The sequence below is a fragment of the Uloborus diversus genome, chromosome 6 (genome assembly GCF_026930045.1).
Source record: "Uloborus diversus isolate 005 chromosome 6, Udiv.v.3.1, whole genome shotgun sequence".
Classification (NCBI taxonomy): domain Eukaryota; kingdom Metazoa; phylum Arthropoda; class Arachnida; order Araneae; family Uloboridae; genus Uloborus; species Uloborus diversus.
The window spans coordinates 138,246,578-138,255,580 of NC_072736.1; positions in this window are offsets into that span (position 1 = coordinate 138,246,578).

Consider the following 9,003-nt stretch of genomic DNA (forward strand, 5'->3'; position numbering starts at 1 on the left):
TCACAAGAAAACTATCAAAAAAATATTGCTTTTATGAAACTTCAAATATTTCCTGCGAAAGACAATGCTCCAAAAAATAAGATTACTCTCCGTAGCTGTAGAGAAAAGTATAGTTTGGGTTTATAGGTTCTTTAATTGATTTTCTGACAATGACGATAGTTTCACAAAACATAGTCATATTAAAATACTTCGAAATAGTTTAATATGTTTTTTACTTCCTTTTTCAAAAAGGAAGTATTGTATTCGCGAAAAAATTTTCACTCAAAAATCGGCCTTAATTTCCATTTTTCTCACCTCAAATGAATGTTGAGGTTTTTTTTTTTTTTTTTTTTTTTTTTTCGACCCGATCACACGTGGATATATGCCTAGGAACGTACAGACACCCGAAATATCCATTTTGACGACCCCCGGGTTAATTACAACGAAATTTCTCGCGACGTCCGTATGTATGTGTGCATGTATCTCACATAACTCAAAAACGGTATGTCCTAGAAAGTTGAAATTTGGTACGTAGACTCCTAGTGGGGTCTAGTTGTGCACCTTCCCTTTTGGTTGCATTCGGATGTTCCTAAGGGGGTCTTTTGCCCCTTTTTGGGGGGAAATCATTGTTAATTTCGATGTAACCTCAAGTTGTGTTATAATTTGTCCGACGCTTGGCGATACATCGCCAGTATTTTGGTCGCCAAGTTTTGTCGCCAACTTCGAGACAAATTTCACGATTTTTTTTTTAATTTTAAATTTGTTTTCAATTTGGCCACTGTTAGTGATATTCAGAGAGTAAACAATTGAATCACATTAAAATTGCCAATCATGAGGAAATGACATTAAATTGGAGTAAAAGGAAGTCATATGATGCACACATCAGCTCGTTTTTATTTGTCTTGTGAGCTCTTTCTTTCAACTCTTATACATTCATCTTATCAAAAACATTTATGAATTTTGATACAATTTTACTCATTGTAAACGATAACTAATGTGGGATTAAGAATAAATTAGTGAATTTTGGAGATTTATATTTAAATTATTTTTTATTTCTGGCACTGAAAGACTATGAGGCAGTGAAAACAAAGGTGATTAAGAGGACTTTTTAAAGTGTTGTGATAAACATTGACTATTTGTGAACAAATGATTCATCAATTTCTCGAGAAGTATGGAAATATCAACTCACTATATCGTCTATGTCTTTCGAAATGTTCACTATTTCGAACGATAATTTATAGTTAGCATGCATTCTTAGATACGAAATGGAGAAAGACTAAAATTTCTAATTTCGCACACGCGCGGTAAATAGATTCCTTCCTTTAAACGCTCATATTTTGTTAAATATGTAATATTTTATTTCCAACTTCATTTCAATGCTTCTCTTGTATGAGTTACGTTTTCTAAAAATCTCGTGAAATTTGTTTCACTTTAAACGAAGACAGACAAGAGAAGCTTCACACACATTCACTCATAAGGGGCTGTCCTTAAATGATTGCACACCTTTTTTTCAAAATCCCCCCCCCTCCCCTCTTTGTCACATTTCACATTACTCCGCCCCCCCCCCCTGTGTCACGTGCCACGCTATTTTTCATAAAAATATATTTATTTAAAAAATGCGTGATATTGCACTTCTTGACACCTTCCTTGACACAAACTGCCACAATATCATGAATCCCCCCCCCCCCTCCAACGAGTGACATAATTTGTAGACATCCCTCTAAGTGAAATTGAAATTTCTAGAATACGGTGTATTTTATAATCAAAAAGCTGATTAACTATTTCTGAGAATGAGCTTTCTGAAAGCTGAAAACTCTGAATTGGGTAAAAGAATATTTAATGTATTTGATTGAAGTCCTTTAAACCAACGAACACCTCATTAAGTCGAAAATCTTTTACACCTTTTCATCTTTTTTACGTATGTCGTTACTTTAAGAAAAAAGAATTGCCGATAAAGAATCTTGATTCTCAAAACAAAACTAGCATTTTTTTAAGCAATTTTGATTAATAAAAAGTTCTGTTTATAAAAGCATTTTTTTTTCTTTAAACCAACCTTCAGTTTCTTTGAAAATTCATGCCTTTAAATCAAAAATCAGAATTTGACTTCTGACCTTTGAATTTCACTTTAAACTTTCTCTCTCATCAGTATAAAAGCAAAAGTCAGCACCGGTAAGCAGAGGAAACTCATTTAAATATAGCAGCAAAATAAAACAATGCCTTTGAATCCCAAAAAGAAGAAAAACAGACATAGCCTTGTTTTTCTTCATTCTTATGGTAATAGTATTCGTGTTACAAAAGATGCTAAGTTCTCGCAGGCGGAAGTTAAATGCATTTTAATGCCTTTCCCACTAAAACTTTGATCCCGGTTTGCTATTATAATGCTAAGTAAAACGAAAAAGCAACGGCTTGAATCCGTGGGACGTTTTTGAACTGAATCTTTTAACTAAGATTCAGACACAAATACGTATTTCTGTTAAATAAAATAAATTCTTTTACTCATCAGCGTGCTTAATTGACAATAATGCAATAAAGTTTTTAAAAATTTAGATAAAAATGAAATTGAGAGCAGTACTAACTGTACTATACGTTCTATGATCACTAACTCTAGCCAAAATAAATTCACTCGTGGTTGTTATAAATCTTATGAAACTATGTCGTTCTAAAATGATCAATCATCTTCATTTGACATTGAGAAAGGGATAATCGCAAATTCGGAACCAAATAATCAGAAATTAGAAGCTTAAAAAACAGGTCTGAACGTCATATTAAGAAAATAAGCATGTAGTAATGATAACAATTCTTGGTTTACAATTGAGGCAGTGAGAAGCAAAAAGATGTAAGTGGCAAAATTAAAAATTTGGAGGAACCAATACAAATAAATCGTAGGGGAACCTCTCCTCTGTCTTGGGGCAAGAGATAGTGCTAGTAGCCCTGGTAGGTGTTGCTGTACAGCATGATTTAGAAAAAAAAATCACGGAAAGTCTACCTAGGACGTTATCTTTAAACACGTTTTACTTATAACTTGAAAATGTCCACTTACATCCCTTTGCTTCTCACCGCCTCAATTGGCGCTGAAATTGTAAAGTGCACGTTGTACGCTGCAAGTGTCTTGTAGTACAGGAGAGGAGGGATTTCTTCTCTGGTTTATCACAAATTTACCCAAGTCATTTTAAATAAGGCTTTTTCAAAACTATCAAAATTTTTTTGTTCATTTCATCATGAATGACATCATGAAATTCCACTTTTTTAGTTGCTGAAAGCTGCAAGCTTGAAACGTTTTGTTGGGAAACTTTAAGAGTCATCTCAAACTATTTTTTTCATAATCAACTCCCAAAGGTTCATCATTTGCAACCATAGGAGATGAAAATTTTAAGTCATAAGCGTAATGTGTTCAAACATCTACACTGCCGTGGGAAGGTCAACGGCAGTATCTGCAAAAATGAGTTTTCGAGATATTTGAAGAATTTGTGTTTTAGATTCAGTCCTAACAATGGAGAAATGTTGCAATTAAACATGTTTTTCCAGTTTTTTTTTTTTTTTTTTTTTTTCAGCGGAAGCCAAATGAAATAAGCAAGCTTGTACAATAAAGATAACGTACAACAGATGACAAAAATGCAAAAAAAAATATGAAGAATGAAAAATTTGCAGTTACTGGCCTTTACCCATCTACATTAGTACAACTGGCATGTTGAGTATCATAAAAGTAACAAACTAGTAAATTATGGTTAAAACATTTTGTTCTAGGTATAAATGCTAATCTTATTGCTAGCCGAAGATATTTATAGAGTGCTTCAAAGGGTATTATCCTATTTACAACTTGTGTGATATGTAGATGTACGCACGAATATAACTTTTTATAAGTAGATACATTACATAAAAATCTATAGTACTTCTAACTTGTACAAACTAAGGTAGTTTTATTCACTACCAACCAAATAACAAAACAGTATTCTCAATCAAAATATCGAATAAAATGAGCTAAAGAATTCCCATAGTCTGCGGCACCTATTCCATACTGTAGTTCATTTAAAATCTATTCTATTTCCAAAGACTTGTACGAAATTTTCTCCAAACCACCACATCCTAATAGCGGTTCGAAATGCCACACTGGAGGGAAAAAAATCTTCATATATTTATCTTGCATTTATATTCTTTTGTCTATTTATGTAAATTTGAAATAGAATTTTATTTGCGAGATCGAAGGGCTGTATCGGCTGAAGCAAACAAATCCTGGCAGCGAATTTTTCCTCTCTGTGAATGTACGTTCTGCATTTCAAATTGGACAATTTCATCCCAAGAAGGAGATATCAAGCGGAGTGAAGGCTTGTGGGTGGGAATTTGTCGAAATCGATGTAGATTTTTTTTTTCTCCCGAAAACCGAGGTTAGGGCAGAAAAAGATTTCCTCAACAAAATGTATAACTTTTTTGGAAAGTAAGGTGGAAGCTGTATAATGTGAAGCGAGAATTGTAAGATTTGTCATTTCTTTATGCAAATTCGAAATAACCCTGATCAGATAGTGGACTGACATAGAGTTGAAAGTATAGTCATTCAGGGACACTTTGAGCCACGTTTTCTGCATTTTTAACAACTCATACTTTAATAATTTCATTTTATTTTGCTCAATCCATTCGCACGGACGTTACATTTTTACATACATACACTACATGACCAAAAGAATTGGGACACTTTCAAAAATTAATATTTTTAAGGATTTCTCAAGAAATAAGAGAACAATTGCTTTGTAACTTTTGTCACATTAAAGGTATGCTCCAGCTATTACTTTCTGATAAAAGTTCTCCTCGCTTTTCAGAGATCAGTAACAGATTGAGGAAAACAAAAATGTTTTTTTGATCATCATTCATCTCAAATAGCTGAGAATAAGCTGTAAGTTTCAAAAAATAGTTGGTTTACTATGTTCAATTATTTTACATACTTTCGCGAAAGTATCACTGATATGCACGAAGATATGAGACTTTTTTTTTTTCAAAACTACGAATTGTATTTGAAGGTTTTTGGCTCATAACACGCAAAATTTTTCAATCAAAGCTTACCAAACTTTTAGAAAACTTAACAGCATATAAGATAAATAAAAAAACAAGAAATCTTTTTATTTAGTTAACATTTCATATCATTATACATAATGGTTTCTTATATTCAAATATAACGCAATTAAAAGCCAAAGTATAAAATACTGGAAATAAAATGCAAATAAATGCGTAAAAATGTCACACCCGTGCAAATGTATTGTGCAATTCATGGTTATAGAACGGAAGAAACACTCCTTAAGTGTTGTATAGTTATCCAAAGTAAAGAAATACTAATCGTCAAATCCATTTCAGAAAAAAATTAAACTGTGTAGCAAAATTTAATTTTGATTTTATAACACTGAGTTAAATAGTCGATTCATATCAAGTTTTGACTGCTAAACACAAATATATAAATTAAATTCTCGTAGCATGTCCCATTTTAAAGTTATGATGAATTTAATTTCCAAAAATGGATAAAACTAAAAATTTCAAATCAAATTTGATCATATTTATTTACTTGTATTTTGAATTCGAATACAATTATAGTAATACTATATACTAAAATCGTACATATTTTAATCAAAACAGCGCAGGGAAAAGTATTGAATAGAAAATAGATCATAGTTTATAAAAAAAAATGATGGGAAATTAACTTTTCAATTTGAGAATTTTGAAAACTTCTTGAATTACTTACCAAAACAGTATTCTGCTGTCATTTTGGCATTCCATCTTTTATTACAAAGTTTTGCTATCCGTTTGATGTCTTAGCGAAAGCATTCAGTCTGTTCTTTATTCACCATTGCAAGATTAGGGGGGGGGGGTCGAATTGAGAATAAAACATACGTATTTATAAATACATAGTGAACATCATCGTTTCATATTATTGTAACGAGTATCTCACCCAACGTCAACATTCTTAGCTTTATGATTGCTCGAAAAATCCTAGCATTGAGACAACCTAGTCACAAATTCTTTCTCATGTTGCGTTCGACGAATTCAACCGGTCGATCGGTGACTAACCTGTTAGTTACCGCAGCGTTCTATGATCTACCGGTTAATGCGTCAGTTACCGTTTTAAGCTGTTGATTGAAGCACGTGATCATTATCTGTCACGTGATCAACCAACTGGTAGCGACCGGTCCAGGTCGTCGAACGTAAGCTCAGTAAGATTTCAACCGAATTCATTGTACATCTTAGGGTGCGTTCAGAAACAAGGAAGGATGGCTGCGGTGCCACCACAAACATTCAAACCAGTGACGTCCTCTACCGCCAGCGTTCGGAAACGCTGCGGTCATTCTCTCACGGTCGATTGGTTGTAACCATTCGCACCACCACCTCGACGTGGTTTGCGAGATTACATGGTGTTTTTTGGTCATTCCGATCGTGCTTCAAGTTTTGATCGTAACCAACGTGACACTCCCATCACGAAACTTACGCTTTCATTGGAGCGTCGTTTGCTGCTAAATTAGAATTACCGCACTGTTCCCACGAGAGTTCGGAAACACAGTTGTTCTACCTAACCAAAAAAGTACCAGTGGCGTCAGAAACGAACCCGGACCAACCATGAGCGTAACCGGTGGATTGTTTCCGAACGCATCCTACGGTTTTCTTACTTGTGGACCAAAAAAAATACCATGCTTTAATTTGAAAAATTCACTTTCCAAATACAAAGTTTTTTAATATTTTATCCTATTCCCTTGATAAAATTTTACATCAAATCAAATTTTATGTGCGAGGGTGGAAGCTTGCATCGAGGGTCGAAATTACATTTTCTTGGGGAATAAGGGCCGTGGTAGCCCGATCGGTAGAGTGTCGGATTCGGGACCGGAGGGTCCTGAGTTCGAATCTCGATGGTCGAAGATCCACCGTCGTCATTAAAGGGGACTGGGCGACGTTAAATATGCTCTTGGTCTCAATGTCCTCCAAGTGAAACGATACCTCTGGGGGTGCTAGCACCAGGTAGTTATTAGCTCCTGGTCTAGTTCTAAATTCTCATTAACTGTTCGATCTGGTGATGGTGCTGCCATCTATCGGTATAAAAAAATAATGGAAGCAAGGCACTTAGTATGCAATCCTCGACATAAATATCAGTTGTAGTCAGTTGTTGAAGTTGAAGTTGAATAAGAGCCTTCAGACTCCAGGTTAATGAGAGGACTGCGTGAAAAACGCCTTGCCTCTGCTAGTTAAAATGAGCGAATATTGAATCAAGGAGATTGACCAATCATGGGAGGATCTTTATATTTCTTCTTTACAAGGACTGGAATATTAAAAAAGGAGTGCTATCGGATCTTAGTGAATAGTGGCTTGAGGAAATTGGACGTCAAATTGAAAGGATTATTATTAATATAAAGGTTGATACAAAGCTTGTATTGAAAAAGGTACACAATATGATGTAAAAGGAAAGATCAAATATGTATGCAAATGAGGGATAATTGTGGGAATTTAGGAAATTAGCATAAACCTAAGAGACATGAAGGACGAAACCAAATCGAGATATAAAAGCAGGGAGCGATGAACTGAAAGTCAACAGGGCGAAAAGCCAAAATGGATTACGGTTCTAGAAAAAACGAGGAAAGAACCGAACAATAATCAGGAGAGAAGGGGAGAGGCTAAAAAATCGTCAGAGCAATAAACAAGGTGTTTAGGGATAAGTTGAATGAGCTGATTTCTTTGGTTATTATAACGATCACAAGTGTTTAATCTGTGCCAGATAGTTTCGGGAGAATCACAGGAATTACAATTTGGGGATATTTCAAATTTTAGTTTAAAAAGTTTGTCTTTCAAGAGGAAACTGTCAAGGACTAGTCGATTTAAAAAGATTTCTTGTTTTCTATTTTTAATCCAATGGATGCTTGATTTATCAGGGATAGTTCTTAGTTTGAATTTGTTGTAATATTTTGAGTTCATCCACTTTTCCTTTTGTTCATTTTTATGAGCTGATTCGATATGGTTTTTAGTCTTTCCAGGTTGTTAGCGAAAGTATTGGAATATTATGGCCTATGGCGGCTTCTCTAGCTAATTTGTCGGCTAATTCATTTAGATAAATTCCTGTGTGGCTAGGGACCCAGGTTACAATAATTTTTTTGTTGTTGCTGGCTTCTTCTATGATATTTCTTGTGGCTACAATGAGTTTTTCTTCTTTTTTCTTTTTGTTCTTTAATGCTTCTATTGAACTTAAACTATCAGTAATGATAATGGTGGGATTTGATTTGTCGATGAGAAATTTAGCGGTATAATAGATGGCGATCATTTCCGCTGTAAACACTGAGCAAATGTCTAGAAGTTTTATCTTCCTAATAACTTTATTACTGTTCACAATGCTAAAACTCACTTTGTCTTCTATTTTTGAGCCGTCTGTTGCCCAGATATCAAAATTGCTGTGTTGATCAGTATATTCTGTAAAAGATTGTTTAATTTCTTCTATGCAGGTTGCCTTTTGAAAATGTTCAGATTTCGCGATAAACTCTAGGTTGTTTTCTTTCCATGGTGGTATATTAAGATTTCCCAGCAAGTTGTCTTGATTACTGACGTATTTTGATTTATAATTTTTTGTGATACTGAGCACTTTGATTTCCATGTCGCTCTTGGTTTTTAATTTCATATTGGTTTTAAAGTTACTTCGACGATCACTTTTGTAATTTTGTTTTAGATTATATTTGACAACGTTCCAGATCATTCTGTCTTCGTACGAGCCAAGGTGTGTGAGATGTCGTAATACATCGTTTGGGGTAAAAGAGTTGACCTTTAGGCAGCATCTAAGTGCCTTATTTTCAATAGTGGAGAATCGGTTTTTGTTTCGTTTCGTGTCTTTTGTCCTGCATATGTTGGCGTAATCAATTTGTGGGATAATGGTTTGTTTAACTATTGAGATAAGATTATTGTTATTCATTCCGGTACTTTGTGTGCTGAGAATTTTAAGAACATTGATTGTTTTGATGATTTTTCTTTCGATTGTATCTGTGTGGGTTTTCCATTTGAGATTATTATTTATCCATA